This window comes from Falco biarmicus, chromosome W (assembly GCF_023638135.1).
Source record: "Falco biarmicus isolate bFalBia1 chromosome W, bFalBia1.pri, whole genome shotgun sequence".
NCBI classification, from domain to species: Eukaryota; Metazoa; Chordata; class Aves; order Falconiformes; family Falconidae; genus Falco; species Falco biarmicus.
The window spans coordinates 4,723,574-4,750,059 of record NC_079310.1 but is presented as its reverse complement, the minus strand read 5'-3'; the positions used below and the strand labels follow the sequence as shown (position 1 = coordinate 4,750,059).

The 26,486-nt window shown below is 39.3% G+C and overlaps 1 pseudogene; it reads left to right on the top strand.

The window, feature by feature from the left end:
- LOC130142111 (solute carrier family 12 member 2-like) overlaps positions 1-25,068 on the top strand; it is a 38,622-nt pseudogene extending 13,554 nt beyond the window's left edge.
- The last annotated feature ends 1,418 nt before the right edge of the window (positions 25,069-26,486 follow it).

The following is a 26,486-nucleotide window of genomic DNA, read 5'->3' as shown; positions in this document are numbered from 1 at the left end:
TGCATTTCAGGACATGGTGTTCAGTTCACTAATGCAGTTGATAGTTTGGAGTTGAAACTAAAATTGTAACAGAAACATATGATTTGGAAGTTTAAAATGTAGTTTAGTCTCTAAAATTTGTTCAAAGAGGGTGCATAAAGTAGGTTTCTGGGGAAAGAATGCATTATAAAAGTGTTTTATTTCTGTTTCTTTTGTGTAGTGATGCCTTTGACATCCAGTATGGTGTAGTTGTCATCCACCTAAAAGAGGGCTTGGACATATCTCACCTTCAGGGACAAGGTAATATTTATTTTATTTCCTCTGGCAAATAGCTGTTATTTTAACACCACTTTCTGAAGATGTTAAATGAAGAATTTGTTTGGTTTTTTTAGCGAAAACCAAAATCACTCTTTTCATAGAATAAAAATTACTGAAAGGAATAGGTCTGTGTGGTGGGTTGACCTTGGCTAGCTCCCAGGTGTGTAGAGAGCTTTATGGCAAGTGCTGGAGGCCACGATGCCTGTGAAGGACCTTGAAGGCTAAAGAAGAAAGAAAGATAAGGTTGGCTGAACGCCCGGAAGACAAATGGGATACGAAGCAAGGCTGGAGCAGATGTGTGATGCCACGTCTTGGCAGCTGGCTGAGAACATGAAACTCACAGAGGTAAGAAAGAAGAGAGAAAAAAAAATGCAAGAAGTTCAGTACGTTTGTAGCTTAGTAATTAACCAATTATATGTAGCCAAGAAGTGTGTGAACGGTATTGATTAACCAATGATATTTTAGTATGTTGCGCGTGAACAACGAACGAGAATATATAAGCATGGGGTTTGGACTAATAAAGGGTCTTCTGGTCAGATTCAGGAGTCCGTGTCTCAGTCTCCCCAAATGGTGATCCCTATGGTGGAGTTCCAAAACCTTGGAAGAATAAGGACGGAACTGAGCGACAAAGACGACAGCTCGTGGAAGAGGGCTGCGTTCCGGAGGAGACGTCTTGGCTGAACGATCATTCTGCTGGCTGGACCAGGCAGACAACCCAAACCCCGGGGACTAAGGAAACTAAGGAAACAATGCCTGTACGCATCGATACAGGTGAGCAGCCAAGAAACTTTAGAAGCTTTAAGAAATTTTAAGAAACTTTAAAAAATGGGTTCAAATATGTCTGCAGAAGAAAAAAGTATATTAAGGGTGTTTCAGCATATTTTGCACAAAAGAGGAATTGTATATGAAAAAAGTAATCTGGGACTGTTGCTAGCCTGGTTAAAGAGCCAAGGCACCCCAGCAACCTCTACAGAAATATTTGATGTTAAAATGTGAGAGTCAGCAGGAGAGCAAATTTGGGAAAAGGCATCTCGAGGAGACTTGAATGCTAGTCAGGTAATGACTACTTGGAGATTAGTGTTCGAGACATTGAAAGAGATGCGTGCAGAAAAACAGCTTGCAGATATTGCTAAGGAGGCTTGGTCGGAGACTGAGAAGGGGCAGGAAGCCAGTGTAACAACAAAACAAGATGTTGCTCAGCCGACGGAGCCGAGTGAGAGCAAGGCTGACACTGAGCATGTTTCTGATGAACTAGAAGGAGCAGTCGGAGGATTCAGATGAGGATGGACAAGGTGAAAATCTGTTAAATTTACGATTGGAGGATTTACAGTTAAAAAAGGAACAGTCAAAAGTAAGGAAGAAGCAAGTGGAGCGGCAGAGTGCTAATAAGGAAAGCAACAGTGATAATGAAAATGATATCGGGAGACGGATTAAAAAAGAGTGGAGGGGAGTGCACTTGGAAAGTATGAAAGAGGGAGTGCACGTGTTTCCCATGGTATTACAAGATAGACACCCAGGCCAATATCAGGCGTTTCACTGGGAAATGATTAAGGAACTACAGAAAACTGTAATGCAAAATGAACTATATTCTCCTTTCACACAAACTTGATTAGAGAATGTGATGATGGGTCCGCAGCTAGTGACTGTTAGAATGGATCCGTGACAAAGTGCTGGACTTTCCACCTGATGGCACTTTGCAAATTCCTGCCTGGTAAGTGGTCAGCAGACAATTGTATGATGATGCTGCGCAGGGGGACTCCGCGTCGGGAATGCATTTAGCACCTTGGTGGCAAATTCTGACTACTCTTCGCCAAGTGTGGACTAATTCTACTAACAGTGCTAAACCAGGGGAAGCTGTAAATTCCAACGACAGTGCGACTCTTCTCGACACACTGTCAACGATGGTCTCTGCCCCCAAAGCTCCTGTCACTAATTGCAGCAACCCTCACAACACAGGACCAAGCACTGGAACAGGACAACTCGGACAATGATTTTATTGACACTGATAAACCTTTTGATCCAGGTCCTATAGATCCAGAAAAGGAGCTAGACCTTTTTCCTCCCTCCCCCGGTGCATTGACTGTATTTTCGGGGAGGGTGAAAGGGGGTCTGAGGGATTGGTGGCAGGAATGCAAGTGGGAAGAGCTTAAGCGAGGAGATTTGGGAGTCGCTGTGGCATGTTCAGTATTTTGTTAGACAAATCAACCTCCAGAGTGGCAGCTTGTGCAATACGAGGCTGTTAAAGAGTTAAACAAAGCAGTGCAGGAAGGGAGGATTCATAGTACATTTGCTATGTCCCTTCTTTAAGTAATTGAAGAGCCTTATACACTCACACCACATGACTGGAAGTCATTGCTTTGTATGGTACTAACTCTGATGCAGTAAATGATGTGATTATCTAATTTTTGTGAGCTATGTGTAGTGGCCTTGACTGAAAACCTTAATCGGGGAATTGCTGTTAACTATGAACAGTTGGCTGGAGAAAATAATTGTGCCGATTCTGTGACTCAGGCAAAGTATCCCAGGGACAACTATTTGCAAATGAAGGAGATGGCTATTAAGGCAGTCCGGATGCGGGAGTCTGGTTGAGCCTCTAGTGAGTCGTTCGCCACAGTCTTGCAGGGTCCTAAAGAGTCATATACTAACTTTATTGATCGGCTTCAGAATATTTTGCAACAAGTCGAGCATGAGGAAGCTCAAGGGTTGCTTTTAAAACAACTAGCTATGATAATGCCAATGAAAATTGTAAACGGGCAACTTTCAATTGCAACCCCAACATGTGTCAAATGATTGTAATGCAGAACTCACAGCAGACTGTAACTCTCAGGTTGAGTTCTGGAATGCAGCATAACACATTTTTGCTTCTCTAATCTCTTCTGTAGGAATAGTACACGCTCTTAACTTGCTTAGTAAATTAGGCTGCTAGCTTGCTAAAGAAAGTAATACTACAAATACTATTTTTTTTTCTGGCTTTTTAATAGATGTTGATTCTGTCCGTCATATGTTGCTACAGAACCAAGATGCTATTGATTTTTATTATTGGCACAGGGACATGGGTGTGAAGACTTTGATAGGATGTGTTATGTGAATCTGAGTGACCATTCTGAATTAATTGACAAAAGTATACAAAACTTAAAAGCCTTAAACAAAGATCTGCAGCAGAGCCAGGGGCGGGATGCCTTTGGTCTCTTCTCACGGCTGGGAAACTTTGGGCCGTGGATCAAAAGTATTACAGGATTTATTATAATTACCTTAACCACCTTATTGATGTTTGCCTTATGTCTCCCATGCCTTTTTTCATGTATTCAGCGTTTAGTTCATTATAACATAAATCAAGTCATGGTCACCCAGCTACACATAACCTTTGCCTTGTTGCAATTAACAAGCAAAGAAGAGGAGGATAGACAATGTCTGAAGAGAGATATAGGAGAGGAAGATGGAGAATATCTCACCTAACAGGAGATGAGAGAACAGCTAGGTATTGTGAAGGAGAGTAGGAAAGATGAACATGGTTATCTAGTGATAAATAGGTGTCTGCATGCTTGTAGTGATATATAGCTATGTAACTGCATGAATGGTTCCTGCCCTGAGCCTGGTGGTGCATGCAGCTGCGGTTTGTGTCCGGGCTCAGAGATGTAAATATGGGCTTCTCTGTTAAGGTAAAGTGTCTGGTTGCATTAAAAAAAAAGTGACTTTAATAAGACTTAGAAAAACAATTGTGAACATAAGAACTTTTTCCAGTTACTCTTCTGTTTCTAGAAATATGCTTTTTCATCATGTGTGTTTTTCGGTTAAGGGGTAAAATGTGGAAACTAGATGTTAGGATGACAACTCCAACCTAATCTAATTCCAAGCAATTTGAGATAAAATGGACTTCTGAATTTTGTTCATAAATTATAATGGAGTGCTACATATATATAAATGCTAGAACATAACCCTATTTCAGTGTGACCAGAATTTAACATACAACTGCATCAGCATATTGACAGAATATCTTTTGAATTATTTCTTTTTTTTTCTTAACCTCTAAATTGGGAACAGCTCAAGGTGAAAAGACTGTGCTGGTGCTTCAGAAGGAATAAGTGTTCTTTGTGTACAGGTGAATTTAACACAGCTGAAAATTTGTTTTGGGTTAAAAGTCAAATATCTGTCACACCTTCATCACCACCACCACAACCTTTAAGGTCAGTGGAAAAAGTATTCTGTACTCCGTTGCAGCGGTGAAACTTCAGTTGAGCTGCATTAGTTTGTGTACTTAACTGCAACTCCTTTGGTGAAAATGAAGTTGTCATAGAAGTTAGACTTTAACTTGAGTAACATACCATTTGATACCTTGTAAGTGAGAAAGATTGTGTCCCGACAGCATGCCATTTCCCATACTTGTGCCTAGAATTATACTTGAAATCAGCTTGCGTGTTAAGTTTAAATGTAATCACACAGATATCTCAAAGTCCACAAAGATACAGTACTGCTTAGGGTATTCTTGCAGTATAGCAGGTGCAAAACCAGTTTTAAAGTTATGATCTAAAGAAGCGTTTTCTTTCAGGAACACCATTTTTCACTTCTAATAGATCATACACAATACAACATAATATCTCTCCATAAAGTGTCTTGTGGATAGAACGCATTCTACAAATTTGTATTAGAAATAGATGTTTGTATATTTAACCTGATGAAGTTGCCTAAGCTAAAGGATCATGACCTAGGTATTGTTATGAAGCTCAAAGACAGTGACAACAGTGATGGAGAAGAGTGATTTAACATGTAGTTGATTTATGGTTCATACAGGACTACATTTAATTCCAGTAATGATCTAAAGGTGTCCGTTCAGCTGTTTGTTTAGTTCTAAGTTTTCATTGTATGCTTTCAGGTTCTTTGAAAAACAGCAATAACAGTTGAACAATTATTTCAAGTACAGCTTTGTTCTACACAATTTCCACTTCCATGCTTTAGAATGGAGGCACAGTGGAACACTCGCCCAAGTGCAAGATTTCAAGAGCTTTTAAGTAGGTTTTATCTCTTTTTTTTTTTAGGATAGAAAATGTTTCTTAACAGCTTATATATAGAATTTTCAGGTTAAACACAATTTCTCATGCTCATTTATTTGATTAGAAGTTTCTGATGGAATATTATAATAAAATTTCCATAGCTTATTGCATGTTCTTATAAATAATCATAAACCTATATGTAGACCTCTGTATGAAATGCGCTGATAAGAAAAGTTTTACATTTTGTGAACCTGATTGAAATGTACAAATGTACACATAAAATAAGGCTAAAATTGGTAATTAAGTAATGAGAAAAAAAAAATTAAAAAATGAACAGTCCATAACATGTTAAAGCAACTTTTTGAAAAAAAACCAAACCAAAACAAAACCAAAACCTAAAAGGGGGAATTGTACAGTATGGAGACAGTGGGTTGTTTTGACATTGATAATGTGCAGCTGTGGCCTTGCTTTGACGATGTGCAGCTGAGATCTTGCTGCAAAGAGTTAAATAAATTTGAGGGAGTATGAGAAGAAACCAGGATGAGACAGAAACAAAGGAGGAATGTGATCTCACCTCTAGAAGATAAGGAAACAGCATGAACAGTAGAGAGTAGCCTATAAGTGAACAGTGCTAAGGAATGCGTTGTATGAACCTTTCGGACCATTCGAAGTCAATTCACAGTTAGTTACAAAAATTGAAGGACATGTCAAATGACTTACAGCATGAACTATCAGGAGATTGGTTGCGGAATCTTTTTAAGTCATGGGGAATCACCAGATGGTTGCAGGAGCTTACAATACACAGAGGAATGTTGTTATTTGTAATTGTAGTTATATTGATGATTATTCCCTGTATGTTGAATTGTATAAGATCTATGATTCAAAAGCAGTTTAACCTGTATGTTGTTTCTGTTCAAAATAAAGAAGGGGGAATCGTAGAGAGCTTTATGGCAAGTGCTGGGGGCCACGATTCCTGTGAAGGACCTTGAAGGCTAAAGAAGAAAGAAAGTAAGATAAGGTTGGCTGAATACCCAGAAGACAAATGGGATATGAAGCAAGGCTGGAGCGGATGCGTGATGCCACGTCTCGGCGGCTGGCTGAGAACATGAAACTCACAGAGGTAAGAAAGAAGAGAGAAAAAAAAATGCAAGAAGTTCAGTACGTTTGTAGCTTAGTAATTAACCAATTATATGTAGCCAAGAAGTGTGTGAACAGTATTGATTAACCAATGATATTTTAGTATGTTGCGCATGAACAACGAACGAGGATATATAAGCATGGGGTTTGGACTAATAAAGGGTCTTCTGGTCAGATTCAGGAGTCCGTGTCTCAATCTCCTCACAGGTGCTCACCAAGTCGCTCTATCACTCTCCCTCCTCAATAGGACAGGGGGAGAAAATACAAAGAAATGCTTGTGGGTTGAGGTAAGGACAGGGAGATCACTCACCAATTACTGTCATGGGCAAAACAGACTTGACTTGGGAAAGATTAATTTAATTTATTGCCGATTAATAACAGAGTAGGATAATGCAAAATTACATCAAATCTAGAAACACCTTTCCTCCACTCCCATCTTCTTGCCAGGCTCAAAATCACTCCAAAATCTTCTGCCTCCTCCCCCCTCCTCAAGTGGCACAGGGGGATGGGGAAAGGGGGTTGCAGCCACTTCATAACTCTTTGTCTCTGCTGCTGTTTCTTCCTCATGCTCTTCCCTTGTTCCAGTGTGGGGTCTCCCACAGAATACAGTCCTTCATGAACTTCTCCAACATGGGTCCTTCCAATGGGCTGCAGTTCTTCAAGAACTGCTCCAGAGTGGGTCCTTTCCATAGGGTGCAGTCCTTTAGGAATGGACAGCTCCAGCATGGGTCCCCCACGGGGTCACAGGTCCTGCCTGAAAATGCACTCCTTCTGGGTTCCTCTCCATGGGCTGCAGTTTCTGCCAGGACCCTGCTCCAGCATGGGACATCCACCTGCTCTAGCATGGGGTCCCCCACAGGCTGCAGGGTGGATATCTGCTCCACTGTGGTCATCCATGGGCTGCAGGGGGACAACCTGCCTCACCATGGTGTTCACCATGGGCTGCAGGGGAATCTCTGCTCTGGCACCTGGAGCACCTCCTCCTCCTCCTTCTTCACTGACCTTGGTGTCTGCAGAGTTGTTTCTCTCACATATTCTCATTCCTTTTTCCCAGCTGCTGTTGCACAGCAGTTTTTACCCCTTTTTAAATATGTTATCACAGAAGCACTACCACTGTCACTGATTGGCTCAGCTTTGGCCATCGGCCAGTCCATCTTGGAGCTGGCTGGAACTGGCTTTGTCCAACATGTGGGCAGCTTCTGGTGTCTTCTCACAGAACTCACCCTTGAAGCCTCCCTGCTACCAAAAACCTTGCCACAGAAACCCAACACAGCCTGACATCTGTAAGAAGTATACCCTATGTTCAGCAACAGAATTTTTTTTAATATATATACAACTATCTTTATGTGTAAGCTGTATGTACTTGCTTCCCAATGACTTAATGTTACTGAAAGAAAGAGGCTACCAAATTGACATCAATTACTTAAGACCCTAGTCTAGAAATTAAGAAAATATTTTAGCAAAAGTTGCATGAGCCAGTAATACTGTTATGTATTTTTTTCCCCTTACCTTAGCAGCTTAGAGACCTCAACAGAAGTCTGTCTTAAGTTTGGAAAGGTTTTGTATTTTCAATGTAGAAGACTTGCTTGCACTTTGTAGGTATTTCTCTTAAGTCCACTAGCATAATTTTAGTTGCATTTCGAGCACAATCATGAAGGAAGCCTTTGAACTTCATTGGCAACTGTCTACTGAATTGATAATGTATAATTTGTTTGTAGCCTGCTCCATGCAGTGTGGCTACAATGAGGAAGACTGCTTGTGGCATGCAACTCATGCTGTGTAGGTGGCACCCTGTGGAAAGAGAGGATGTTTTTTCCTTCCCTGGAAATATACAAAGGTGTTAGGATTTAGGGAGAGGCAGAGAACTTATTGCTATGTACAAGAGGGCAAAGCAGTATGAGAAAAACAGTAAGGAGTGGCCTGTTTTTCACACAGGACACTGCTGAGATTGGGAAAGCATAACTTCAAGGTGTCAGAAAAGTCTTATTAGTATCCACGGGGGTCTGTGTTGAGTTTGCTTCAACTCAACCATCAAGTAGCTCAACTGAAGCCAATCCTGGAAGAAAACTTGGTGGTCTGGGCCGTGGCTGGGGCCTTGTCTAAGGCTCATCCTCCACTTGGGGTTAGACTTTGTATTTTTTCTCCTTTTGCATGGAAAATGTTGCACCAATATCCTCCCCCCACATATGTTTAAACAAAAACCAAGGTCTCCATGTCAGATAGAATTAGTAGTGTGACACCATTAATATAATAGCAGAGAATGTGATAACTTTACCACACGTTTCATACTTAAGGCATCTTGTCAGCCATAGAGTTCCATTAGCAACACTTGAAAAACTCTTTCGCTATACAAATGCTTAGTTAACATTATTCTGGTATCAGTAGCTGTCTTTTGTAATTATTGTTTCTTTTATTAAAGTTGGGGGGGGGGGGGGTGGTGTCCTAAAGGCTTTTCCTTTTGATCAAAGGAGGAAAATTTTTGCTAAAATGAGAAAAATTTCTAGCCAATGTTTCTGTTTAGCTCTTAATTTTTTCAAATTCTATTTATGCCAGAGGTACTGTGTATTGATACTTTTACATTTTTAAAATATGCATATAATATAAACATGAAGTTTGTACTTTCTCAGTAGTAGCTAGCTGTTTTATGTTTAACCTACAGTAATGCGATAGACACCAAAAATCTGGGAAGGAAGTAGCAGGAATCTAAAGCTATTTTCAAAGGAGGAGCCTCTTTGTACTTTGAATCAGTTTTTATAAGTTTTTGTTGTTTTCCATAGCATAGCAGTTGTAGTATAGTTTAACCAACTGTGAACTATTCCAGTACAGTCACATATCTCTGTCTGATACCATTTGGCACAAAGAAGTGGTTTATAATGCATTTCTTTGCTTCCTCAAATAAGAGATACTCTCATTCTAAGAAAAATCTACATGTTCCAAGGATGTCATAGTAAAAGTGGATTATAGCAAGAAGGCTGAGACAGATGCTTTTTCTATAGCTTTTGTTCTGTCATCTAGTGAAAACACTCCTGTTCTACATAAAGGTAACTTTCTAGTTAGCAATGAAACTTGAATTCTCACTCTTTCTCTCTCTGGTTCTGTTTTCATTCTCTCCCCCACCTTCCCCCAAGGAATTAGATAAGGTTGGGTTTTTTGGTCTGGGGAACTGAAGTGTCTTATGCTTTTCTAGCCATTGATGTCTAATCATTTAAGTATTTTGTTTTAGAATTTACCAGTACATAAAATAAATCTTTGAGCTCTAGGCCTCTAAATAAAACAGTTGGTAGACTACAAACTACAATGAATATTTTTTTTGTTTTAAATAGTTAATGAGATTGGTGAGAAGCAGTCCATAAAGCTATATATTGAAAGTGCTACTAAATTTATGAAGGGTTCATTACCTCAGACTAGAATTTTTTATTATATTCATATTAACAGGCACAAATAATTCAAGATACGATACTTTAACATTAACTGTCTTTCCTCTTTTTAAGGAAAAAGCTTAAAGTGACTTTATAGTTAAATGAGAAATGTTTGGATTTGTTTCTTGGGTGCGTTTCTTTTTAAGTACAAGTCATTCTTAGGACGCTTTTTTCATATGAAAACCCATTTCATTCTACATCTTTATTTTCTAAGGTTTTTTTTTAATATAAAACAGTTGTGTTTTCATTAACATCACAAAGGAAATTAACCTTTTCATTTTTTATTTTTAAACATGTTCCAGAGGACGAGGAGGATGGAAAGACTCCAATGCAGTCACTGTTGAAAAAAAGCAGGCATTTTTCACCATTTTGTGTTAAATCATTCTTTCGCGTTATTAATTTTTATTTTCCTTTCACACTCTTTCTTGTATATGCACATGTGTGTGTGTACCAGAGAGAGAAAATATCAACCATACAATGTTAATTTTTTTCTTTATACTTGAGTTGGAATATGGTCGGTTCATCTTCAAGGATTAGGTTGTAGTAAAATGAAAGTTTGTGCAAGTTCCCAGAACAGGATGTTACTGTGTATGCACAGTAGGATTGTGTATGCATCCAAAATATGATTGTTGGGTGGTTTGGGGTTTTTTGGTTGGTTGGTTGGTTTTGAGTGGGTTTTGTTGATTCTTTTTTTTAACTTTGTTCTTTATAATTTATATTGAAATGTATCCAGGAGCTTGCTTAGTTCTCTGAGTCTCAGGCATTTTACTGGATCACTACTTGATTTAGGAGTAAGGGAAGGATTATCTAGTGTTATACTCTCAAGGGTTGTTTCAGTCTATTCAATAGATCTTCTGAAGCCATAGTTGTTGGTATAGTATTTGGAATTGTTCAATAGCTTACAAAGCAAAGGATAATATAGACAAACAGTGAGATTATTGTCTGAAATAACATGAAGTAGTCATTCAAATAGTATGAATAGAGATTAATTAGGATGAATTAAGCAGTTCTTGGTTTATTTTAGTCTTTTTTTGAAAGTTAAGCAAATACTTTTGCCTCGACTAAAATACATCCAACTCTTTTGACATTTACTTCATAATTTTGACAGCTAGAAGCTGTTATTTTTTAATAATGGAAAGTGAGATTTCAGCTTGAAGTACAAGATGGCAGTTTGGAAGAAGTCCCAGTATGCAATATAGTAGTATAGTAATTTAAATCAGTCACAGATGTACTCTGAATTTAAAAATTCCTAATAAGGCAAGGACTGAGATGAATATCAAACTCATGTTTCTTGTTCAAATGCAGATTTAAGCTAAGGGAAATCAGTTAGGTTTTTTTCTAGAGTTCTTTTATATATTTATATGTATTTAATTGAAAATGCCATTGTAGTCTTGTTTTAATAAGTATCTATACATTAGATACAACAGCTGTCCTGGTTACACAAAACTAGTCTATATTGTGCTTCAGAGCCTTGCACATGTAAAACAGTACTTTCTACAAAAGACAGAATTTCAACAGTGGGAGCTAGCTTTTCTATTGACCAGATGCTTAAAAAAAAATGGATTTAAGGAATGAAGAACAGTGCTTAGGAGGTGGTTCTTATTTATAAATTAGAGTCTATATGTTTCTCAGGGGAGTAAGATTTTTGTCATGCAAGAGCAATGCAACAGCACATGATCTAATGCTCTGAAGTATGTATGTGATATTAGTTAAATTGTTCAGGCAAATGACTATGTAAAGTTCTTGCAAATTATTTATTTGTCAAATGTCAGCTAGATGACTTGAAGGTATAAATCTGTAGCTGCTGAACTTGTGAGTTTGTGAACTCCCTAAATATAGCTTAGTATATATCTATTCAATCAAAATTTGGAGTCTAGAAAAAGAAAATTTTAAAATTACTTCTATTTCAACTTACAGATATCACAAAATATTAAGATGTTGCATTTGGGCTTTGGGGTTATTAAGCAAAACAGTTAAAAAATAACCTGCCATTAGATATTTTTTCCAGACTCAAATGGCCCATCTTCTCCTTTAAATTTGGCTGACCAAAGACTTCTTCATGTTAGTACCCAGTTTCAAAAGAAACAAGGCAAAAGCAATATTGATGTCCGATGGCTCTTTGATGATGGAGGCAATGTACTTTGTACTTTATCAACAAGTGTTTGGAAAACAATATTGAAGTGATTTTGAATTAATTGTTGATAGATATCTTTCAGTCCATACATAGATTACAAAGTTGTACTATTAAACGCTCTTCTTAGAAGATACTATGTTTTCTGATACGTTCCTAAACTGGTCAAAATGCAGGTTTGACACTGTTGATTCCTGTCGTGGTTTAACCCCAGCTGGCAACCAAGTACCACGCAGCTGCTCGCTCACTCCCCCCGCAGCCAGAGAGATGTGGAAGAGAATCAGAAAGGAATGTAAAACTCAAGGGTTGAGATGAGAACAATTTAATAGGTAAAGCAGAAGCCACACACGCAAGCAAAGCAAAGCAAAGCAAAGCAAAGCAAGGAATTCATTCACTGCTTCCCATCAGCAGGCAGGTGTTCAGCTGCGGCGAATGAAGAGACGGGACGCAGCTTGATGCAAGCAAATGTCAATTTATTGTACAGAAGCACGCGTTTTTATACACTTTCAGAAGCTGCGCGTTTTAAACAGATTGGTTCTTGAAGCTAAGCCTTGCATACTAGGCAATCCCTGATTGGTGGTTAACTACCATCAATTAACAGCAAGGTGTTACCTTTCCTTGGCGCCATCCGTCTCCCACTCCCCTGTGCTCTGTAAACATGTCTCATCATGTTAATTGTTGTCTAGACAAGCTCGAGCACATTCCCCTCAGCTAACTGATTGCCACGCATGGTCCTAGTTTCCAGCCCGCTCCTGCATTCAGCCATCCCCAGGAAAGCAGGGCTCCATCATGCCTAATGGTTATTCAGGAAGACAAATGCCATAATGCTGGATGTCCCGTCCCGTCCCGTCCCTTCTTCTTCCCCCAGTTTATATACCAAGCATGATGTCATATGGTATGGAATACCTCTTTGTCTAGTTTCAGTTACCTGTCCTGGCTGTGTCCCTTCCCAGTCTCTTGTGCCCCTCCAGCCCTCTCACTGGCAGGGCCCAAGAAACTGAAAAGTCCTTGACTTAGTATAAACATTACCCAGCAACAACTAAGAACATCAGTGTGCTATCAACATTGTTCTCACATCAGAGCCAAACACAGCACTGCACCAGCTACTATGAAGAAAATTAACTCTATCCCAGCTGAAACCAGGACAGTTCCTTATCTTCTTACAACCTAGAAAAAGTGGAAAGATTGTAAGATCAGAGTGTTCGTTGGTGGAAAAATAAACAGTATTGATCATAACAGAAGAGCGTAAGTTTGCCTCTAAAAATTTTATTTCAAATGCTAACATAGTATACATTAGATGACTTTCTCTTACAAGTAGCCTTCTTTCAATTGTTCTGTAGCAGAGGTTTAATCATACTCTCTTCTCCCTCCACCAGAATAGTTCCATTCCCCCAAATTATGTTGAATGAGATACCTCAGGTTACACTAATTTTTCTGTAATGTTGTCTGGCACTAATGTTGTCTCTGTTCCTCAAATATTTTCTGGGGTGGGCTTTAAGGAAGGGCTCTTCTCTTATTTTATGCTTTTAAAAATTTATTTTCCGAAGTATGTTGATCTGTAGCAGTATGGCAGATTTGTATAATAGTTCTGTTCAAACAGGGATTTTTTCCCCTCTACTTCTATCACACTTGAGGGGTGGTGTGGGTGGTGTTTGTTTTTGTTTTCAAACTAGTGTTTTTAGTACCAAGTGCCTGACTACCTTGTAAATTATAAAAGAAATGCTCGCTGTATAAAGGCTTGTTTTTCTGATGCAGGATGGCTACTTTGCTCAGCAAATTTCAGATAGATTTCTCAGACATCATCATCCTTGGAGATATTAATACTAAGCCAAAGATAGAAAAGTAAGTCTCAAAAAAATCACCCCAAAAAACCTGATTGTAAGGTGAAGTCTTCATTTATTTCATGAATTTAGAATATTTTGTTCTTAAGAATTTTGATAAAGTAGGTCCTATAACATAGTTCCCGAAAAACGCGAGAAATTAAATAAGCTATAACTATTTTATGATTCTAGAACTTTCTATTTTATAACATTGGGTTTTTTAAATTTCTGGTCTTTAGACTGTGTGGTGGGTTAACCTTGGACTGCAGCCAGACCCCTACAAAGCTGTACTCTCACTCCCCCTTCTCAGCAGGACAGGGGTAAAAAGTAAGATGAAAAATCTTATGGGTTGATACAAGGACAGAGAGATCATTGTCATGGTTTAACCCCAGCCAGCAACTAAATACCACGCAGCTGCTTGCTCACTCCTCCACCCCACCCCCAGAGGGATGGAGAGGAGAACTGGGGAAAAGGTAAAACTCAAGGGTTGAGATAAAAACTAATTAATAATTTAAATAAAATAAAAACAATAATAATAATAACAATTATAATGAAAAGGAGGGAGAAGGGGAGAGGAATAAAATCCAAAGGGAAGGGAGAAAAGAAAACTAGTGATGCACAGTACAGTTGCTTACCACCCACTGACCAATGCCCAGCCAGTCCCCAAGCAGCGATTGGCAGGCTCTGGCCAACTCCCTCCAGTTTATATACTAAGCATGATGTTCTATGGTATGGAATACCCCTTTGGCTAGTTTGGGTCAGCTGTCCTGGCTGTGTCCCTTCCAGTCCTCTCTCTAGCAGGGAATGAAAAGCTGAAAAGTCCTCTACTGAGTATAAACACTACTTAGCAACAACTAAAAACATCAGTGTGTTATCAACATTATTCTCACACCAAATCCAAAACACACTACTATACCAGCTACTGGGAAGAAAATTAACTCGATCCCAGCTGAAACCAAGACACAACCCCAGGTCCTTTTCTGCCAGCTAGCTTTCCAGCCACTCTTCTCACTCCTCTCTCCCATAGCATGAAGGTTGTTGCTGATATACTGACTAGTACCATATTTGTTTTAATATGGCTGTTCTCTTTATTGTTCCAGTATTGCAGCTTTTGAAGAAATGATAGAAGCATTCAGACTTCATGAAGATGATAAAGAGCAAGAAGTTGTAGATAAAATGAAGGAGAGTGAACCCTGGAGGATAACAGATAATGAACTTGAGCTTCACAAAACAAAGGTGCTGTATTCTTTGAATAGCTATGCTAAATGTTGATTTTTTTCCTCTCCTCCTACTGGCATTTGTGGATATAATAAGCTGATTCTTGTTATTATCTTCCATAGATGCTTTTATGAATAACTCATGGAAAGCAGCATCTTTATAGTTAATGAACTAGTTAATTCTTTGCTGTTCCTGATGTCCACAAACAACCCCAAAACTTTTCAGTGAGATACTTGCAGCAACACATTCTTTTGTCTGCTGATTGATAGCTTGTTTCTGCAGACACTAGCCAGCAGGCTAACAAAACTTCAGCTGACCTGAGAACAACAGAACTATAAGAAATGGCTAACTCCAAATGTTTGCTGCAACAAGCACTATAGCTGATGTGAAAGAGAAAACTGAAAATGACTGTATGAATACAAGTTTAAGAAGTCATCAGTAGTAGAATGGTGGGGAGCTGCTTAAGATGCTAAGCAAGGATACAGTAGTATAAAAAGGAGGTCCATTACAGGGAGAGGCTTGCCAAACAAAGGTGGGGTTTCTGTAACAGTGGCTTCCTATTAGCTTACAGGAAATAGTTAAACAAACCTTGGAGAGAGTTTAGGGGGCTCTTGCTTCCAGCAGTTGTGAAGGACGATATCATTAGTAAAGGGACTATCTTAAAAGTAGCTTTTGTAGTATTTCACTTATTTGCACGTTCCTAAGCTTACCATTTTTTTTTTCTCTCATGGCCTTTGAACCATAGATATCTCAGACAAATGAACAAGTTACCAAACTGAGGGATAAAGTATATGCTTTCTATAAATGACACATACCAATTGATCACAACTGGGTTTTGTTTCTTGGTTAAATTATTTTTTTCTAGTTTATATATATAAAAAAAAGATCTTCCTAACAAATTTCATTTTAAATACAGACTTATCATCGGATTAGGCTAAATGAGTTGCTGAAAGAACGTTCAAGTACAGCTAACAATTGCTATGTAAGTAAATATTTTTTATGGTGTCACATGAAAAGGGGGGGGGGGGGGGGATCCTCTCAACCTCAGGTGTTTGATCTGTCTATTAGTGCCCCAGGAAAGCTGAGACCCTTGTGCCCGACCAGTCTGTCGTCAGTGTCCCATTACAGGGACCCTTCACTGAACAGTCTCACTGGATCAGAGGGCAATTTGACTGACTTGTTCAGGGAAACACACCAACAGCATCAGGGGGACCCCTCAGTGGGTCTTCCCACTTTATTCAAATATGTTACCTGCTGCCAGCAACTGCTAGCACCCACAAAGGATTAATACTAACAGTTTACAGAATAACACTCTTTCTTAATATAAAATTGTGACAAATTAAGGTTCGTGATTGCAGGTGATAGGGACTGTCTGCAAAAGCAAACTTGAAATGATATACAACCAAACTACATACAACTAAACTATAACCGCTAATAACAGCTAGCGTGAGTTAGTTATTAAGCATGCATAAGACAAAGTTCTTACCCAATAGGCGTCCCTATGGGGGAGAAGAGAGGTTCAGCCCGTCAACTGATCCCAGGAGTTACGATGGAATCTTCCCCTACTTCTCCCCTCCTCTATCCACGTTTTATACTTCATAGTATATTGCATATTCATTCATCATACACAGGACTGGTTACCAGTTTCTCACTTCTAATGCAAATTAGTACACATCCTGAGATAGCACTACTGAAGTTCTCTACTAACTACACGTGCTCCTCAAGCAGGGTTTTGCCCTCTTTCGGGGGGGGGGAATTTGAGTTGGAGCTTGCGATCTCCCACTACCACTGTTATCTTTGTCCTATTTTCAACTAATTTTCTGTTGATGTCAGTGCATTGCAACACCTTATCATCCTGTTTCCTCTCATAGCCAGAACTACCCTCACTTGAAGGTTTCTTTCTGCATAACTTAGATAACAGTGTTCTTTTCAGTATCTGTTCTCATGCTCCCCAAGGCTGACTACCTTGATTAGAAGTCCCTTCATTCGTAACAACTTTAGAGAGTGAGTCAGTTTGACCTAGCTTTGTGAACACTGAATCAGAGTTGGGTAATCCGGGAGTTTAGACAACAGTTCCCCCCCTGCCCTGGACTTATTTCAGTTTAGGACTAGTCCATTTCCATCACATTTAGGTGGCGCTTGAGTGACTCTAGTCATACATATTGTTATTACTAACTGGTATCATGTGCCCAGTGAGGTGTAGTAGTACCTTGGAGGCAGGTAACTTTGAGATGGAGGTGTGTGTTAGTATTACAATGAGATTATTTCATTTTGCCTCAATGGTTGGCTCAGCCACAGACATCTCATGGATTCTTCATGTGACAACTGGTATGCAGCTTATCAGCTGTGTGGTGACATCAAGTTCCCATCCCTGCAGGGAGCATGACAGAGCATGGCCGCAGGGTCTCCACTCCTCTCCATCTTCTGTCACTCCTATCAGCATGTGCTGAGCTGGCAGGGTGCGTTGCTTAGGGAACTGTGATGATGTAGATTCCATGCATGCCAACCATCCTGAAGGCGATAGCTGTATTTTACCCTAAAAAGCTTTCTGTAATACTTCGCTTCTATTAGGACCCAATTTTTCTCTAATTCCCCCCTTCAAGGTGATTTTCCCACATATGGTTATTCTAATTGATATAGTACTGTGATTTGAACTATAAATATATGTAAATATGGGTTAGGAAGAAGACCGTGCCTTGACATTAAAGCATAGAAATACTCGAGCAAGTTTCAGTAGTGGAAGTAATTACTGATGTGTAAAAACTGGCCTAAGTATTTTCATGCTTTTGATATGTTACTTCAGATGACTACCTTCATATCTGCAGTGTGGTGTGATTCTCACATTCATTCCCCTCTCACATGCCAACTATTCCCTCCTCTTTCACATTCTTCCTTTCAACTGTTTTTTTCTGGGAAATCTCTCTAGATAAAAGTACTTTTGATCAACATTATTTGCTGAGGCATTTCCATGGAACTACAATCAGAATGCAGATTGTAGCTTCTTCACCATGTTTTTCTTTAGGAGCCTGCTTCAGAGCTCCATTAAGTAGTACCACAAACAGAGTTTGAGCAGTGCAAGTAGACTTCCAGTAGTTTTTCAAAAGACGACAATATGGTGTGTTTTGGAAGGGTTGTGAGAAAGATAAATAGACTGCAACAACTTAGCACCATAAGTAAAAGTTCTATTTTAAAGATTTGAAGAGTCTTTAAAGAAACTTTCTCCAACTGAGAAGTCATTGTGAAGCTGCCTGAATATAAAATGGTGATAAGAAGCCGAAAATGAAGTGTAGGGCCTGAGAAACTGAAAAGAGCTTGACTTAGTATAAACATTACCCAGCAGCAACTAAAAACATCAGTGTTCTATTGTTGCGACGGAGGGAAGACACAGTCACTCAATATGAGTGATCAGCAGACTTCGTTTATTGTCCCTTACAGTCACCTTTTATGCCTTGTTATAATTAGCTCATACATATTACAAAAGTTAAGCTCATTATTGGTTAGTTGCCTAAATACCAAGCCCGCCCCTAGTTTCTCTTCTGTAGTTATCTGTTCCCACCTGCAACATTCTTTTCCCACCAAAATCTTCCTGTTATTGTGTAACAAGAACAGCCAAGGACAGTGTATTTTTGCTTTACTTCAGATAAGCTGAGAGCAGCGTGCATTTTTGTCCAGCCAGCTGGACTATGTCTATGTGACCTTTTTCAGCTAGCCAGTTATCCACAATTCCCCCGTTTTTATTTTGGGCGACACAGGCTTGGTTGACCATTTTCAATAACAGCGTTTTAACACAGGAAAATACACAGCCAACTTATAAAATCTCAGTTCAGAAGTATAATTCCTGAAATACTTGAAAAATAAAGTTAGCTTGAGGCTTTAATTCAGATGCTCTTTCTGTTCCAGTGATATAAAAAGTTTAAAAACTTCAAAGGTAATTTTACAGTTCTGAACATGGACTAATGCAAGCTCAAAACCCAAAAAGAAAACAAACTGATGTTTGACTAGGAATATTTGCAAATATTTTAGCGGAAAATCCCTGACCATTAACAATTTTCTGTCCAAATAACAACTGCCCTTATGCAACCGACCAGTCCATACATTTTCTGAAGAATACCTCATTGATATCAAAGAATTAACAAAGGGGAAAAATTAGTTCTAAGCTATATACATTCATAAGTGGATTTTTCAATAGTTACATACAGATTTACACACTAAGCCATAATGGCTTGTAGGTGATACACACAAGAAGAGTACGTTGCTTATCTGTCTGAGTGTCTATGCTGAATTTGACAGCTATGCCACAAGCCAAGCCTACATGGGTGCTGTATGTTATGCACGTTCCTTAACAAACAGAAGTATAATAGACAAATTCCCAAGATCTAGTCCCCAACCTAATTATATTATTTTGTAGCCAATTAAGGAAAATAACACAAATGTGCATATCTACATGTGCACACACCTTTTAGTTCAGAACCAATCTGTGATAAAAGGCCTTAGCCTTATGGCATCATCGAATCTTAACGAGTACAGTAATTAAAAATGCAGTCTTACTGTAAGTGCGATTTATGCTGACATTCCCTCAAATGCTACACGTGAGTATTTCTCACTCAACTGCCTCAAGTTAAAATAGTAGTATTTGTTAATATGTATTAAAAAATCATTAATTCTCTACAATAGCAGTTGACTTCCATAACACTATGTAAGCAAAAGAGGCTTAAGATGGGTTTTCTGAATGCTAACAATTTATTTTAGACTGTCTAAACTCAGGTCTTGAAAGATTTCACTCTGCCAGACATAGAAACACTGTTGCACTCCAGTTGTGATAGCCCTTCTCCCAAGTTGTCACATGCACATCTCGCTCAAGCAACATTATTGTTAAAGTTTCTCTCTGCTACATAAAAGCATATTGCACTTGTAGACATAAAAGACAGCACCCTTACTTAGATTATTACCTTATTACCTCATAACTCTTAGTATACCTTGTATCTCTGATTTCATCACTTCAAAAATTCACCAGAAGCAGATAAAACCACAGCATCAGACTAAACTACACCTTAACTGCTGATTCAAATAAAGGCATTCTCTTCAGATATGCCTAATGCTTACAAATAATTTTGGCTGGTTTTGATCAAAAAACTATTATTGCAATAATGATCAAAAATAATAATCCCATTTGCAAAATGCCTTTAAGCCAGCCTCCTAGTCCCAACCAATTTCCACATTCAGAATACAGCATAAATACAGAATACAGAATAAATTATCTCCATCAAGGCAAAAAGGCTTCTCTTTAAGCACAGAGATGTTTGATAGTTCAAGGCAGAAACCCATTTCTTGTAGGGGACATCTGAAGCACTTTTTTTGGTGGGTTTGTAATCAATTCCGTATTTTCCCTTGAGAAGCTTAAGCTGTTCCTCTTGTTTCAGGAGTGTTTCCAACTCTGATTTGTCGAATAGGTCCGTATTTCCCAAAGATATCATACATTTCCTCCGCTGTGATTTTATACGGCAGGTTCCGAATATAAAGGATCCGATTGATCTCTGGGGGCAGCCAGATGTTAGCTCGCTTGGCCGCTTGCATTGCCATGGCGCCGATCGGAGGGGGGGGTGCCGCCTTGGAGAGAAACTGCGGCCGGGAAGGGGCCTGCCGGGCCGCGCGCCGCCGCTCGCCGCTGCCGCAGTGGACCCGGATCCTATCCCATACGCTAATAACCCGGGTAATGCCTTTTTACAATCTATGTCCTGGACGCTCCGCTTTTCTAAAAAGCATATGAGCGAATCGTACGTCGCTTGTCCCTCCATACCTTCGTCAGCGCTGTTGCAGCCTTTGCGAGACTTCGGCGACGCGTGGCCGGCGGGACCCTCTGTAGGTGCTCCCGGGCGCGGGGACTGTGCCCTTCCGCCTCCTGCGCTGCTTTCAGGACCGGTACCCGAATCTCCGTCGAACCGTGGCTCGCAGGTTCAGCCCTCTCTAGGGTCCCTGTTCGGGCGCCATTTGTCGCGACGGAGGGAAGACACAGTCACTCAATATGAGTGATCGGCAGACTTTGTTTATTGTACCTTACAGTCACCTTTTATGCCTTGTTATAATTAGCTCATACATATTACAAAAGTTAAGCTCATTATTGGTTAGTTGCCTAAATACCAAGCCCGCCCCTTGTTTCTCTTCTGTAGTTATCTGTTCCCACCTGCAACATTCTTTTCCCAAAGCAATCTTCCTGTTATTGTGTAACTTTTGCTTTACTTCAGATAAGCTGAGAGCAATGTGCATTTTTGTCCAGCCAGCTGGACTATGTCTATGTGAACTTTTTCAGCTAGCCAGTTATCCACAGGGAAGATCTCCCAAAAATTCGGTTTCTAAGGAGTCCTCTTTTATGCTGTCAACACATGTTGCTCCTCCTCTGGTCCATGGATTGTTGTCAGTCTCTGCCTTCTCGAGCAAGGTTATCACGCATATTCTGGTTTGTTGTTACGACAACGGTTGTGATTCATCTTCCGGACAGTTGTTATGCGGCCTTATCGTAGTTGTTCCTTCCATTGCCGGGTATCAGGGAGCGGTATAGTACTCCTCGTACCATGCAGTTCTCCTTAAGGGTCACTGGATCTTGGTGTCCATGAGGACCACATTCCATCTCCAGGTCTCTGTTAGCAATGTTGAGACAATATCATTCTCTTTAGACCGACTCTTACATGTAGGACAAGGCCTCAAGGACAAGAGTCCAAGTACTGATAGCCTGATGAATAGACACTTGTTAGAACTTGTAGGGCACAAGCCCTGGGAGCAAAGGAACAAGCTAACTGCAGACCCCTGAGCCATCACAGTTGAGGAGGCAACCAGACGGACAGAGAAACAAGTAGCCAGATAAGGGAACGGATGGCACCAATATGTAATCAAGAAAGCCACGTAGAAAGAAACTCCCTAACCTTGGAATAGAAATTATTGCTATGTCAAGATAAACTAGTAAGTTCCTATTGTTCTAACGGTGTGCCTTAAATATCAACCAATCAGTGTTTTTTACGCTTAAGATTTAACCAATCAGTGTGTAATATGTAGAAGGTAGAAACGTATATAATTGTAAGAAAATCACTAATAAATGGACAACTTGCTTGCATCAAGCTGCGTCCCGTCTCTTCATTCGCCGCACTTACACCCTGGAAGTGTTTAAAAAAAGCATAGATGTGGTGCTAAGGACATGGTTTAGTGGTGGATTTGGCAGTCCTGGGTTAACAGTTGGGCTTGGTGATGTTGAAGGTCTTTTCCAACCTAAATGATTCTATGATTCTATGATTCACAATTTCTGCACAATATGTGAATTTTCATTACCTGCAGTTACAGAGAATGTGTTTTTTCCAAAAGTGCTCTTTAAAATCCTTTAGGATGGGAGAGGCTGTCAAAGTAGCTAAATAAAAATGTATTTACTCTTCTGGTTAAAATAGAGGGAAATACATTTTGGTCCTTAAGGAAAAGATCTTTCAAAATATGCTTAAAACACTGTTTAACACGAAGTATTGTCAACTTGCAGATATTTGCATATGCAAAGATAAGATTGACCAGATGGGAAATCTTTCTTTTTTTCTCTCCAATATTTAGAAATACAGTATATCTTCTATATGAGTAAGTAACATTACGGCAAGTAGCTCTAGTGAAAAGTATGACACTTGTATCTCCATTAATCTTTTCTCTGCTACATATTAAAAAACAAAGAATTGGAGTCACATCTGTTGAGTGACAATACCTTCATAGCATAATAACCTCAGGCCAGTGTAGTATTAGTTACCAGCTGACTTAATACCTGAGGTCTTTTTTTAAAATAATGACCCAGCTTGTTACAGACAGAAAATGCCCACCTTGCTTCAAAAGCTAAACTTATTCTATTACTTGTATGGTTATATATGATGTGCATTTGCATATAAAAAGTTTCTATACATCTGGTAATAATAGTAAGAAATGTAAGACTGTCAGAATTTTAACCTGTTTGGTTTTTACCCGGTTAAATTACTACTTAAGCTGTCTATATTTTTGCCATCTTGAGGAAACCTTTTCCTCCAATAATAATAAGCACATAATGTTGAATTATATCACAGTAACTTCAGATCATTCTAATTTTCAGTTTATGGCCCATGGATGTTACCAATATAAAGCTTACAGACTTTGGCCTGTCAAAGGTGGGGTTAAAGAGTTTGACTGCCAATCTGTGTGAGGGTCACATTGAGAAGGATGCCAGAGAATTCCTTGACAAACAAGTAACTCAGCTTTTTTTATTTCTACATCAAGTGTTCAAATGAAGTGATGTTTTGCCAGCAGAATGTACTGTAATACTGTATAAACGGGTGTCATTTCTGCATTGCTGTTCCAATTGTGTATGTCAGTTACTTTTACTGATGCCCTGCAGATTACTCTAGGCTTTTTTCTTTCTACATTAGGATTTATTAGTAAGATGAACAACCTAATTGTGTACAAGCAGATCTGAGACAAATGGAAAACTGGTTTTATAAGGAATTCAGAAGTCTCAGCAGAGTACATGTACAATGCATCATGAGCTCGACAACCAAGAGTGCTAAAATCCTTGCTATAGCCTATTTCCCTCTAAGCATGCCTAATTACCATTGCTCACAATCTGTTCACTGTAAAAATTACTTAAGATAAAACCATCGCTTTCATGTAAAGATAAGGGTATGCTTAAGTTAAAATATTTGCTGTGATGGACTCCTATGTATGAAAAGGAAACTGTCCTTTGCATGACAGACATGCAAATGTGATTATGATGCCCGTAAAGTTAATGATCATTCTAAAAACATTAGATGTTATGCAAGCTCAGCAGAATAAAACCTATGGAATTCCATTTTTCCATGTTTCCACATTACATTTTAAGAATTATAAATTATGTGATATAGCCAGTACCTCTAGACTTATTTTACCATCATGCTTATTTTCTTTCTTTTAGGTCTGTGGTACACCTGAATACATAGCTCCTGAAGTGATACTGAGACAGGGTTATGGAAAACCAGTGGACTGGTGGGCTATGGGAATTATACTTCATGAATTTCTTGTTGTGTGTGTGCCATTCTTTGGAGATACACCGGAAGAGCTGTTTGGACAAGTAATCAGTGGTGAGGATCACTGCAAAAAAACAGATTTCTTAGCTTGCTGTGATACATTTCAATCAAATAGTAAAGATATTTAAAACTTTACCAATACACTAGGCTTTCAAGCTATTTTTGCTTAAAAAAAGATACCATTATTGTAATATACAATTTGCTGTCAAAGCAATAAGAATAAATTTGGATTAAAAGCTGAATTTACTGTATATTGTTGCAGAGTATAGAAATGCAGTAAAGTTCAAACTGTGTAGCTTAACCATTGCAAAAGAAAAACAGTATTAATAGAAAAGTCATGCCACTATGGCACAGTTTTTTCAGTCTTTACTAGAGAAATTACACCAGAAAAGAAATAGCTAACATAAATTTACATAAATCAAAAAATACCTCATGGTGCAATGAAGAAATTAAAAAAGATGTTGGGGGGGGGGGGTAAGAGATAGGGTAGAGTTTAATGATTATAATAGTTTGTTTAGCTGATTAGGGTAAAGTTGTAAAATTTAACGATTGTAATAGTCTGCTTAGCTGTTTAGGGTAAAAGTTGTAAAATTTAATGACTATGATAGTCTATTTAGCTGTTTAGGGTAAAGTTGTAAAGTTTAATGACTATGATAGTCTGTTTAGCTGTTTGCCAAATTTTACACGGTTTGCTTGGGTGCTGTGATAAGGTGTACGGGAGTAAAGGGCTTCATGACCATATAAGTCCAGCTTTATGACCATATAAGTCCAAAGAAAGATTACAACCTTGCAAGAACAAGCCAAAGCCGGTTCTGCGGTTTGGACAAAGAGCAGGACGTTACTGAGCCTGCGCCAGATGTGGAGGCAACTAGCGGTCACGAGGAAGACTCACCTGCCTTCATCCTCAGGACCCCTGACGACCACCACCAGGGGACACTGCGCAAACTCAGTCGAGAGAAAAATATGGAAATGACTCGCAGAGCTAATTTTAATACAAAGCGGGGATAGGTAATGCATATGTATAGGCGGATTACGACATAGTTATGAATATGTAATGAGTTGCCTTATAAAATCGCACAAGTTTTCGCGCCAGGCGCGCACGGTTTTTGGCGGGACTACCCCCGTGCTGCCCAGCGCTGATTAAACATACCTACTTTACAATCTTACGGATTGTGGAGTCCGTTTTCCGCGCGTCAGTTTAATAAAACCCTAAAACAAGTGACTCCCAAATAATAAATAATGAGAAAGAGAAGGAAACAAATTCAATTCACAGATTGTTAATGATGTCATTGGTGACTATTGTACTGTAATGTTATTCCTGTAACAGCTGTTCTTTCATTTATAAATCTATAACCTTTTAGATCTTAATCTGAAAGCTGACCCTAAGTATTGTTATGTGGCTTGTGGCAAAACTGAATCATAATTAAATAGAATCATTTACTATCCTACCTGCTGTTCCCATAAATTTCCCAGATGTATAGATGTATGTGCAAAAATCTAATGGAGAATGGAGACTAGCAGTGGACTATCGTGGCCTGAATTAAGTTGCGCTGCCATTGAGTGCTTCTATACCAGACATGCTAGAACTTCAGTATGACCTGGAATCAAAGGCGGCCAAGTGGTATGCCACCATTGATATTGGAAATGCGGTTTTCTCGTTCCCATTGGCTGTGGAGTGCAGGCCACAGTTTGCCTTCACTTGGAGGGGCATCCAATACACCTGGAATCATCTGCCTCAGGGGTGGAAACACAGCCCTACCAATTGCCATGGACTGATCCAGGCCGCACTAGAACAGGGTGGAGCTCCAGAACATCTGCAATATATTGATGACATCATCATATGGGGCAATAAAGCAGAAGTTGTTGATAAAGGGGAGAAAATAGTCCAAATCCTTCTGAAAGCTGGTTTTGCTATAAAACAAAGTAAAGTCAAGGGACCCACACAGGAGATCCAGGTATTGGGAATAAAATGGCAAGATGGACTTTGTGAAATCGCAATGGATGTGGTCAACAAAATAGCCGTGATGTCTCCACCAACTCATAAGAAAGAATCTCAGGCTTTCTTAGGTGTCATCGTTTTTTGGAGAATGCACATTCTAAAATACAGTATGATTGTAGCCCTCTTTATCATGTGACCCAGAAGGAGAATGATTTCGAATGGGGTCCTGAGCAACAAAAAGCCTTTGAACAAATTGAACAGGAGATAGTTCAAGCAGTAGCCCTTGGGCCCATTTGGACTGGGCAAGATGTAAAGAATGTGCTCTACACCACATCCAGGGAGAATGTCCCTACCTGGAGCCTCTGGCAGAAAGCACCAGGGGAAACTCGAGGATGACCTTTGGGTTTTTAGAGTTGGGCATATAAAGGATCTGAGGCCCGCTGTACTCCAACTGAAAAAGAGATATTGGCAGCTTATGAAGGAGTTT